The 12,965-nt window shown below is 40.9% G+C and overlaps 2 pseudogenes; one reads left to right on the top strand and one right to left on the bottom strand.

The window, feature by feature from the left end:
* Positions 1-447: 447 nt before the first annotated feature.
* LOC116271176 lies at positions 448-535 on the top strand (annotated as a pseudogene).
* Positions 536-8,474: 7,939 nt separating this feature from the next.
* Positions 8,475-9,829, bottom strand: LOC101005694 (annotated as a pseudogene).
* Between the last annotated feature and the right edge of the window lie 3,136 nt (positions 9,830-12,965).

A 12,965-nucleotide genomic window follows, 5' to 3' on the forward strand; every position in this document is an offset into this window, starting at 1 on the left:
CAAATTTTTTTTGAGACAGAGCCTTGCTCTGTTGCCCAGGCTGGAGTGCAGTGCTACAATCTCAGCTCACTGCAACCTCCGCCTCCCAGCTTCAAGTGATTTTCATGCTTTAGCCTCCCGAGTAGCTGGGACAAAGGTGTGCACCCCCATACCTGGCTAATTTTTGTATTTTTAGTAGAGACAGGGTTTCACCATGTTGACCAGGATGGTCTCAAACTCCTGGCCTCAAGGGATTCGCCTGCCTTGGCCTCCCAGAGTGCTGGGATTACAGGCGTGAGCCACTGTGTCCCTGCCCATTTCAACTTTTAAAAAAGGTAAAGCATTTTAGGAAGCCAAGGTGAAAGGATTGCTAGAGGACAAGAGTTTGAGGCTGTGGCGAGTTATGATGGCTCTTCAGCACTTCACTCAGAGTGAGAGAGTAAGACTTTGTCTCAAAAACAGACAGAGATTCTTTTGCATATTCATGGTCATGTGTAAGATGTGCCTCCCTCCAACCTTGTTACCATGTGGATGTCAGCACTTTACCCATTTGATGATCTGACGTAAGGGAAGAAAAGTAAAAAGTAGGCCGGGAGCGGTGGCTCATGTCTGTAATCCCAGCAGTTTGGGAGGCTGAGGCAGGTGGATCACCTGAGGTCAGGAGTTCGAGACCAGCTTGGCCAAAATGGCGAAACCCTGTCTCTACGAAAAATACAAAAAAATTAGCCAGGCATGGTGGCGGGTGCCTGTCATCCTAGCTACTCGGGAGGCTGAGGCAGGAGAATTGCTTGAACCCTGGGGGATGGAGGTTGCAGTAAGCCGAGATCGTGCCACTTCACTCCAGCCTGGGCAACAAGAGTGAAACTCTGTCTCAAAAAAAAAGTAAAAATTATTCTTTTTTTTAGAGATGGAGTGTTGCTGTGTCGCCGGGCTGGAGTGCAGTGGTGTGATCTTGGCTTACTGCAACCTCTGCCTCCTGGGTTCAACCGATTCTCCTGCCTCAGCCTCCCGAGTAGCTGGGACTACAGGCACGAGCCACCATGCCCGGCTAAATTTTGTATTTTTAGTAGAGATAGAGCTTCACCATGTTGGCCAGGCTGGTCTCAATCTTTTGACCTCATGATCCACCTGCCTCAGCCTCCCAAAGTGCTGGGATTACAGGCGTGAGCCACCCTGCCTGGCCATAAAACCTATTCTTAACAAATCTCTCAGCCAGAAGAATTTCAAATAATTTACATAGATAGTCTGCCCTCAACCAGTGGAGCATAACTCCCCACTCCTTAAATGTGAGCTGGCATAAAGACTTCCTTCCAAAGATTACAGTGTGGAAAGGGAGAAAAATGAGTAAATTTAGAGAAACCTGGCAAATGCTAACCTCAGCTGGGTGATCAAAGTCAATATCAATAATGATAAGTCAGGCCGGGCATGGAAGTTGCAGTGAGCCGAGATCGCACCACTGGGCAACCTCTGCCTCCCAGGTTCAAGTGATTCTTCTGCCTCAGCCTCCTGAGTAGCTGGGACTACAGTCCAACTCCACCACGCCCAGCTGATTTTGTATTTTTAGTGAAGACAGAGTTTCATCATGTTGGCCAGGCTGGTCCTAAACTACTGACCTCAAGTAATCCACCCGCCTTGGCTTCCCAAAGTGCTGGGAGTACAGGTGTGAGCCACTGTGCCCGGCCTGATGGTATGTATTCTTGACCTGATGTGATGAAAACGGCACTTTTACCTTTGTAGTCTTCCTTTGTAAAACCAATAACCCCAGTTTAACCATGAGAAAAACATTAGGTAAATCCCAATAGAGGGACATTCTATAAAATGCCTGACCAATACTCCTCAAAACCATCAAGGTCATTAAAAAAAGGATAGTCTGAGAAACTGTCACAGGCTTGAGGAGCCAGAGGAGATATGATGACTAAATAAATGTGATATCTTGGATGGGATCCTGGGTCAGAAAATGGACATTAGGTTAAAACTAAGGCAATCTCCCAAGTGTCCACTCATTGACAGATGAGGGGGTAAACAAAATGTGTGATATCCATACAACGGAACGTTATTCAGTGTTAAGAAGGCGCCTGGGCACGGGGGTTCAGGACTGTAATCCCAGCACTTTGGAAGGCTGAGGTGGGTGGATCACTTGAGGCCAGGAGTTTGAGACTAGCCTGGCCAACATGATGAAACACCATCTCTACTAAAAATACAAAAATTAGCCAGGCACTGTGGTGGGCACCTGTAATCTCAGCTACTCAGGAGGCTGAGGAAGGAGAATCGTTTGAACCCAGGAGGCAGAGGTTGCAAATAAGCTGAGATCATGGCACTGCACTTCAGCCTGGGTGACAGAGTGAGATCCCATCTCAAAAAGCAAACAAACAAAGTACTAAGAAAATTTGAATAGAGTATGAACTTTAGTTAATAATAAGGTATCACTGATCCATTAATTATAACTAATGTACTATGCTAATAATAAGGAAAACTGGATACAAGATGTATGAAAATGCTGTACTATGTTCATGATTTTCTATATATCTAAAACTGTTCTAAAAATAAAGTTTATAACTAAAAAACCCCAACATTCATAGCTCATGGGGCATAAAAAACAGGTCACGGGGCATATGCTTACTACTGCCTTAGAACAAGTACTAACAAATTTTAAAGCAATATAGGTAATTAGACATTAGTAGAGATAAAATAAATATTTTAAAATATTCAATTAATTCAAAAGAAGGCAGGAAAATAGGAAAAAGAAATAAAGTATATATGGGGAGAATAGAAAACAAATAACAAGATGGTAGATTTGAGCCCAATGATGTTGACACAATTACATCAGAAGTAAATAATCTACATATTCTAAAACCTAATTATCAAACTGGATAAAATAAAACAAAGAACAAGACTCAACTTTATGCTATCTTTAATATGTAAGATTGGCACCTAATAATTTCAGAGAAATGATGGAAACCAGGAGACAATTACATGATGTATTTGAAGGCCAGGCACGGTAGCTCATGCCTGTAATCCCAGACTTTGGGAGGCCAAGGTGGGAGGATCACATGAGGCCAGGAGTTTGAGACCAGCCTGGCCAACATGGTGAAACTTCAACTCTGCTAAAAATACAAAAATTAGCCAGGCATAGTGGCGGGCACCTGTAATCCCAGCTACTTGGGAGCCTGAGGCACAAGAATTGCTTGAACCCGGGAGGTGGGGGTTGCAGTGAGCCAAGATCACACCACCGCACTCCAGCCTGGGTGATAGAGTAAGATTCGGTCTCAAAAAATAATTATATATTTGAAATGCTGTAAAATAACTGGCAAACTAGACAAGTGAAAATATTCTCTAAAAGATGAAGAGGCTGGGCATGGTGCCATGTACCTGTAGTTCTAGCTACTTCGGAGGCTGAAGCAGGAGGACTGCTTGAGCCCAGGAGTTTGAAGCCAGCTTGGACAACATAGTGAGACTCTGTTAAGAAGGAGAAGGAGAAGAAGATTCCATTCTGACATGTAAGAAGCTTGGAAGTAAGTTGTTACTCTGCCAACAAGCAAAAAGCTGAACCAACTGAAAAAATCAACAGCTTCCTCTTGGATTCATCACAGGGCAAGCTGCTGTACTCAACACTGGAGAAGAAGACAGGTGGATATAGAGAATCACAATTTACCACAGCAGAAGAAACCCATGAGCAAAAATATCCCTGGGAACCAGACCTGAACTGTAACTGATGAATTGTTGGAGGCTTAATGTGAACAAGTCTGAGAGTTAAAAATTCTAGGTGGAGGTCAGGTGTGGTGGCTCACGCCTGTAATCCCAGCAGATTGGGAGGCTGAGCTGGGTGGATCACCTGAGGCCAGAAGTTTGAGACCAGCCTGGCCAACATGGTGAAACCCTATTTCTACTAAAAAAACACACAAAAATTAACTGAGTGTGGTGGCACATGTCTGTAATCCCAGCTACTCAGGAGGCTGAGGCATGAGAATCACTTGAACCCAGGAGGCAGAGGTTGCAGTGAGCCAAGATTGCACTACTGCACTCCAGCCTGGGTGACAGAGCGAGACTCCATCTCAAAGAAAAAAAAAATTCCAGGGGGACCTAGTTACAGGAGGGACCCCCCCAACACACACACACTTTCGTGAGTTTTACTTACCTCCAGGAGGTTAACCAGGTTCTCATATGAAATATGCCAGAGCATTCTGTTCAGCTTCACAAGGCCTGCCCTCAAGAGGAACTATTTTACCAGAGCCTAAAGTATTGTTTTGTTTTGTTTTGTTTTGTTTTGTTTTCAGAGCCTACAATTTCACAGGCTCTTTGAAAGATTGAGACAATCATAGGTTTGGAGAGCACTTCCCCTCTCCCACACTTTACCAACACATTACTAAAGAAACTGCAGTTTCTTTTGTTCAGCACATCAATCATGTCTCGCTATCAAAAAAAAAAAAAAAAATTATGAGACATACATACTAAAGGACAATAGAAGGTAATTTGAAAGGACAGAGCAAGCATGAGAGCCAGGCTCAAATATGGCTGGGATGTTAGAATCATCAGGCCAGGAATTTAAAAATAACTATGATTAATGCTAAGTGGGGGCGGGCACGGTAGCTCACGCTTGTAATCCCAGCACTTTGGGAGGCAGAGGCAGGCGGATCACCTGAGGTCAGGAGTTTGAGACCAGCCTGCCCAACACAGTGAAACCCCCATCTCTACTAAAAATACAAAAATTAGCTGGGCGTGGTGGTGGGTACCTGTAATCCCAGCTACTTGAGAGGCTAAGCCAGGAGAATTGCTTGAACCTGGGAGGCAGAGGTTGCAGTGAGCTGATGAGATTATGCCACTGCACTCCAGCCTGGGCGACAGAGCTAGACTCTGGTCTCAAAAATATATATATATATATGCTAAGGGTGCTAATGGATAAAGCGTGCAGCATGCAAGGCCAGATGGATAATGTAGACAGAGAGATGGGAATTCTAAGAAAGAACCAGAAGAAAATGTTAGAGATCAAAAACACCATAACAGAAATGGTGAATGCCTTTGATGGGCTCGTCAGTAGGCTGGACACAGCTGAGGAGAGAATCTCTGAGCTTGAGAATATGTCAACAGAAACCCCCCAAAACAGAAGAGAAAACACTCTTCTTTCTGAAGACTGAAAACACACACACACATGCACGTGCGCGCACACACACACACACCACACGCGCACAAAAAGCCCAGAACAGAATATCCAAGAACTGTGGGACATTTGCAAAGGGTGTAACATACACATAATGGGAATACCAGAAGGAGAAGCAATAAAGGAACAGAAGAAATATTTGAAGCCACAATGACTGAGAATTTCCCAACTTAAAGTCAGACACCAATGTACAGATCCGGGAAGAATTTGAGAACACGAGGCAGGATAAAAGAAAAAAAAAAAATTACATCTAGGCACATCCTATGCAAGCTGCAGAAAATCAAAGATAAATGCAAAATCTTGAGAGAAACCAGAGGAAAAAAACCAACTTCCTCATAGAGGAGCAAAGATAACAATTACATCTGGCATCTCCTCAAAAACCACGTAAGCAAGAACAGAGTGGAGTAAAATAGAATCATGCACTGCATAAAGATATTTCGGTCAATGATGGACCACATACAATCGTACAGTGGTCCCATAAGATTATCACACCATACCTTTACTGTAGGTATTCTACATTGAGATATGTTTAGATACACAAACACTTGCATTGTGTTACAGTCACCTACAGCATTCAGTATGATAACATGCTGTATGGGTTCGTAGCCCAGGAGCAACAGGCTATCTCACACAGCCTGGGTGTATAGTAGGCTCTGTTATTTAGCTCTGTGTAAGTTCCCTCTATGATGTTTGCACAACGATGAAATCACCCAATGATGCATTTCTTCAAATTATCCCTGTTGCTAAGTGATGCATGATTGTATTTAAAAAGTGTTGTGAGAGGAAAACCACCTACCTGGAATTCTGGGACCTGTGAAATTATCCTTCAAAAGTGAAGAAAAAATAAAATGCAAAACTATATATCTTCAATTCACAGAAGATAACACGGGAGAAAGCCTAGATGACCTTGGGGTTACTTTTTAGATAAAACACCGAAGCCTTGATTCATGGAAGAAAAGATTGATAAGAGGGACTTAATTAAAATGAAAAACTTCTGCTCTGCAAAAGACACTGTTAAGAGAATGAGAAGACAATCGACAGACGGGGAGAAAATATTTGCAAAAGACACATTTGATAAACGACTTATCCAAAATACACAAAGAACTCTTAACACACAACCATAAGAAAACAAACAATCCAATTAAAAAATGGGCAAAAGATCTAAACACACACTTCACCAAGAAGACATACAGATGGCAATTATATATAAGAAAAGATGCTTAACATCATATGTCATTAGGGAATTACAAATTAAAACAACAATGAGATACCACTACATACATATTAGGATGGCCCAAATCCAAAACACTCACAAGACCAAATGTTGGCAAGGATATGGAACAGGAACTTTCATTTGTTGCTGATGGGAATGCAAAATGGTACAGCGACTTTGAAAGACAGTTTGGCGGTTTCTTACAAAACTAAAGGCATTCTTATCATGCAGTCTAGCAATTTTGTCCCTTGGTATTTATCCAAATGAGTTTAAAACTTATGTCTACACAGAAAAAACCTGCACATGAATGTTTATAGCAGCTTTATTTGTGATTGCCAAAACATGGAAGCAATTAGGATGTTTTTCTGTAGGTGAATGGATAAATAAACTGCAGTGCATTCATACAATGGAATGTTATTCAGTGCTAAAGAGAGATGAGCTATCAGGCCGTGAAAAGACATGAAGGAAACGTAAATGCATATTTCTAGATGAAAGAAGCCAATCTGGAAAAGCTAACTACTGTATGATTCCAACTACATGGCATTCTGGCAAAGGCAAAACTTTGAGGATAGTAAAAGATCAGTGGTTGCCAGGGGTGGAGAGAGAGAAGGATGAACAGGCAGAGCACAGAGGATTTTTAGGGCAGTGACACTATTCTGTATGATGCTACAATGGTGGATATATATCACATACATTTGTCCAAACTCAGAATACTCAACACCAAGAGTGAACCCTAATGTAAACTATGGTCTTTGGGTGATAATAATGTATCAATGTAAGTTCATCTGTTGCAACAAATGTACCTTTTTTTTTTTTTTTTCCAAAGACAGAGTTTCGCTCTTGTTGCCCAGGCTGGAGTGCAACGGCACCATCTCAGCTTGCTGCAACCTCCGTCTCCTGGGTTCAAGTGATTCTCCTGCCTCAGCCTCCTAAGTAGCTGGGATTATGGGCACGCACCACTATGCCCAGCTAATTTTTGTATTATTAGTAGAGATGGGGTTTCACCACATTGGCCAGGCTGGTCTTGAACTCCCGACCTCAGGTGATCCACACACCTCAGCTTCCCAAAGTTCTGGGATTACAGGTGTGAGCCCCTGCTCCCGGCCCAAATGTACTATTTTGATAGTAGCAGAGACTATGTGGGGACAAGGGGTTTATGGAAATCTCTATGCCTTCTGCTTAGTTTTTTTTAAAAAAAACAATAAGTTTATTTAAACAACAAGACACTTGAAGGGAAAACTATCGAGGATTCCTTTTTTTTTTTTTTAGAGTAATTTCTCCCTACTTAAAGATAGATTGCCCTACATGTAACAGCTATGTACAAAAAAGTTATAAAATTGTCCTTGGCTTTATAATGACAAATGAAAAACATTAAAATTCTCCAACTGAACAAGGTATGCAAGGATTTTTATGTGTGTGTGTGTTTTTTTTTGTTTGTTTGTTGTTGTTGTTAAAACAGTGAGAGCAAAATAACTTACTGGAATATAAAGGTAGAAGTTGAATGAACATGCAACTAATGGAGAAAGGGGATATTTTCACAGAATCCGTATTTTTCCCCATCCCGTCTCCACTTGATGCCAATCAAAACATACCATTGGCTGTTCAGTTTTTTAAAATGCAGCACGCTTGTGCACATATATCAGTTACTTTATGTACATAAAGGAATGGGGAAGGGGGAAATCAAAGAATAGAGAAAACTGTATTGTAATAGTCAGGATGCGGTGGAACCAAATTGCAATTTTCTAATTCAGAATGTAATCTTGTAATCTTGGTCTTTAAAGAACTGAGTGCTGGAGTAAAGAAGCAGATTCGGGCCGGGTGCGGTGGCTCACGCCTGTAATCCCAGCACTTTGGGAGGCCGAGGTGGGTGGATCACGAGGTCAGTAGTTTGAGACCAGCCTGGACAACATGATGAAACCCCGTCTCTACTAAAAATACAAAAAAATTAGCTGGGCATGGTGGCACACGCCTGTAATCCCAGCGACTTGGGAGGCTGAGGCAGGAGAATTGCTTGAAACTGGAAGGTGGAGGTTGCAGTAAGCCGAGATTGTGCCACTGCACTCTAGCCTGAGCAATAAGAGCAAAACTCCATCAAAAAAAAAAAAAAAAAAAAAGCAGTTTCCCTTCTCAGTAGATACCTCCCGTCTGCTGCTGGAACACATCAACTGTATCTTCAGCCTCCAGTTCCAACTGTGCAGGTGTGTCTGTATCTGATCAGATCAGAATCTGATCTGCCTCATTGACAAACCCTGTCGTTCACAATAGGCTTTTATTAGTTTACTGAGTGGTATATGCCTCTTAATCTTAAACTTCACCACAGAACCATCCTGCCCCACCACCTTCAAATTAATATAATCATTTGTTCTCAGTCTTGACTCCTTCCTCGGGCTTTTCATCGGCCATGGCGAGCGCCGGAGTGTCCTCAGCTGCTGCTTCACAAAAGAGGTACCAGATCCTCACCAAATGAGCACACAAGCAGCATCAGGAGGGGCAGAAGAACCCTTCTGCTCAGTTTTGCTGTGAATCTATCCAGTGTACATCCTACAGGCAATTGAGATATTATGACACTATAATGACTCTGTGCTAATAAATTAGAAATTTTGGATAAAGTGGTCAACATTTTTGAAAAACACAACAAATCTTATGGAACACTATGTATAATCCTCTATCTATTAGAAAAATTGTATCAGCAATTAAACATTTTCCTACAAAAAACACTTCCAGATGGTTTAGCTGCTTAATTCTTCCGAACATTAAATAAAGAAATAACACCAGTTTAACACAAACTCCTTCAGAGAATAGAAAGAACACTTCCTAACTTTTTGGATGAGGGCAGCATAACCTTGATATTAAAACTGAACTAGGACATTACACAAAATGATAATTGCGGAACAATTTCTGTCAAAACATAGACACAAAATCCTAAACAAAAATAATAGCAAATCAAATTCAGTACTAAATAAAAAATGATAATGCATCATGACAAATTTTAATTCATTCCAGAAATGTAAGGTTGACTTCACATTTGAAAATCAGTTATATAAGTCACTGCATTAAAAGTATAAAGGAGCAAAATCATATTTCAGTAGATGTTTAAAAAGCAATTCATAACAATTCAACATTTATTCATGATAAGAATTCTTAGCAAGGTAAGAATAAAAGGAAATTTTCTTAATCTGATAGTAAATTTTAAAAACACAGCAAACTTTACATTTTATGGCATAAAGTATTAAAAATGATCCCTTTGAGACTGGAACAAATTGAGGATGTCCACCACCACCATTTCTGTTCCATATTGTATGGGAGTCCTAGCCAGTGCAATAAGGCAAGAAAAAGAAGTAAAAAGGGTAAAGTTTGAAAAGAAAAAAATAAAACTGTGGCTCTTCATTGATAACATGATTGTGTAGGTAGAACATTTTTAAAAACTAAGTGCCGGGCCCAGTGACTCACGCCTGAAATCTCGGTGCTTTGAGAGGCCAAGGCAGGATAATCACTTGTAGCCAGGAATTTTAGACCAGCCTGGGCAATATAGGGAGACTACAAAAAATTTAAAAATTCGCCAAGGGTGGTGGTTGCATGCCTGTGATCCTAGCTACTTGGGAGACTGAGGTGGGAGGATCACTTGGGCCCAGGAGGTTGAGGCTGCAGTGAGCCGTGATTGCACCACTGAACTCCAGCCTGGACAACAAAGCAAGACTTTGTCTCAAAAAACAAACAAACAAACAAAACCCTAAAACTACAGATATGCTATAAGTTAATAAATTTAGCAAGGTTTCTGGAAACAAGGTTGACATTGAAAAATTTCCATAAGTGGGCAATAGCAATTAGAGAATGAAAAAAAAGTCAATGAAAAAAAATCAAATCCCAAACACCTAGGAATAAATCTGACAAAATATTCTCATAATTTTTTTTTTTTTTTTAACTAGAGATGAGGTCTCACCCTGTTGCCCAGCTGATCTCAGATTCCTGGGTTCAAGCAATCTTCCCAGCCTCGGCCTTCCAAAGTGCCGGGATTACAAGCACGACCCACCACACCTGGCCTATGCTCATGATTTTATAAGAAAACTATAGAATATTAATGAAAGGGGACAAAGACCTTTTAAAAAATACAGAGAGATACACTGTGTTCATAGATTGCTAGTGTCATATTATAACACGGCCAATTCTCACCTCAATTGACCTACAGATTCAATACAACCTAATATAACCTCATTTCCTGCTGGTAGGAATGTGAAATGGTATAACTTCTTTGGAAAACAGCTGTACATTTTCTACAAAGGATAAACATAAGGTTACTTGTGGCCCAACAATTCTAATCCTAGGTATATATTCGAGGAAAACATGTTCATACAAAAATTTGTGCATGAATGTTCAAAGTAGCATTATGCATAATAGCCCAAATGTGGAAAAAGCAGATGAATAGATAAAGAAATGTGGTATATCCGTGGAATGAAATATTACTCAATCGTGAGCAAGATTGAAGTACTGACAGGAGCTACAACATAGATCAACTTTGCAAACATTATGCCACATGAAAGAAGCTACTCACAAAAGACCACATGTTTGGCCGGGCGCAGTGGCTCACGCCTGTAATCCCAGCACTTTGGGAGGCCTAGGCAGGCAGATTATGAGGTCAGGAGATCGAAACCACCCTGGCTAACATGGTGACACTCCATCTCTACTAAAAATACAAAACATTAGCAGGGCATGGTGGCGGGTGCCTGTAGTCCCAGCTACTCAGGAGGCTGAGGCAGGAGAATGATGTGAACCTGGTAGGCGGAGCTTGCAGTGAGCCAAGATCACACCACTGCACTCCAGCCTGGGCAACGAGGCGAGACTCCATCTCCAAAAAAACATTTTTTAAAGACCACATGTTTATGATTCCATTTATATGAAATATCCAGAACAAGCTTATCTATAAAGACAGAAAAATAGAATTAGTGATTGTCTAGGCTTGGGGGTAGAGTGGGAGAGAAAACGGAGTGACTATTGATGGATATGGAGGTTTTCTTAGAGGGTGATGAAAATATTGTAAAATTGATTGTGGTGACAGCTGTACAACTCTGTAAATATATTAAAAATCTATTGAATTATACACTTATTTACATGGGTGAATTATGTGGTATGTGAATTACATCTCAATAAATCTATTTTGTAAAAAAGTTTTTAATCCTTGAAGGTTCTTTTCTTTTTCTTTTCTTTTCTTTTCTGTGTTTGTTTATTTATTTATTTATTTGTTTATTTATTTATTGAGATGGAATCTCCCTCTGTCACCCAGGCTGGAGTGCAGTGCAGAATCTTGGCTCACTGCAACCTCCACCTGCCAGGTTCAAGTGATTCTCCCACCTCAGCCTTCCGTGTAGCTTGGATTACCAGCATCCACCACCATGCCCAGCTAGTTTTTGTATTTTTAGTAGAGACAGGGTTTCACCATGTTGGCCAGCCTGGTCTCCAACTCCTGACCTGAAGTGATCCACCTGCGTCAGCCTCCCAAAGTGCTGGGATTACATTTTGGTGGAAATCAACAAGCTGATTCTAAAATGTATAGGGAAATGCAAAAGGCCAAAACTAATCATCATAAATAAGTACAAAAATGAAGGACTTAAACTACCTGTTAGTGAGACTTATTACAAAACTCTAGTAGTGAAAACAGTTGGTATCGGCAAACTTACAGACAAATAGACCAATGCGACACAACAAAGAGTTCAGAAACAGACCCACATCTATACGGTCCAGTGAAATGACATAAGGAAAGAATGACCTTTTCAACAAATGATACTGCATACATTTAATATTTATGTGGGGAAAAAATGAGCTTTGACTACTACCTTAGACCATATAGAAAAGTTCGTTCTAGGTAGATTATTAATCAAAATGTGAAGAACAATGGAAACAGACTTTCCAAATTCTGAAAAAAAAAGCATTTGTCACCTAAACTTTTATACCCAGTAAATTTATAATTCAAATGTAAGGGTAGATTAAAGACATTTTCAGATGTACACCTTCTCACAAATCTATTGGAAGATGAACTCCTGAAAAAACAAGAGAATAAAACACAAAAGAGGAAGACGTGGGCTTCAGGAAATGGGGGAATCCAATCTTGGAAGGATGGTGCAGGAGATTACAGCTTGAGGGCTGTTCACCTGGGCTGGAGAGCAACCAATTGGGATTAGGATGGATGGAAAGCCTTCAGAAGAGATTACTTCAAGAAAAGGAAACGAACAGAATTCTTGATGTGTCTGAATATCCTAACGGGGGATTTGGACCACTGGGATTGACATGGTGGTAATTACATGGAAGACTAAATGAACATCAGCAACAACACAAGATAAGCATGAACTCCAGAAGAACAAAGAGCAAAAGTGATCATAGCACATGACACAGCTCAGATAAGAATGACTATTATGCAGTTATAGTAAGGTCCACATTGAATATTGGCTAAACAAAATTATCATGCAACCACATTGGGAGACTGGTATGACTGGAAGTGTGACTGAATGTGGTAAAGGTGAGGAGTCAAAGAGAACTAAATTGGCCAGGCACAGTGGCTCACACCTGTAATCTCAGCACTTTGGGAGGCTGAGGCAGGCAGATCACCTGAGGCTGGGAGTTCGAGCC

The sequence above is a fragment of the Papio anubis genome, chromosome 17, assembly GCF_008728515.1.
Source record: "Papio anubis isolate 15944 chromosome 17, Panubis1.0, whole genome shotgun sequence".
Taxonomy (NCBI): Eukaryota; Metazoa; Chordata; class Mammalia; order Primates; family Cercopithecidae; genus Papio; species Papio anubis.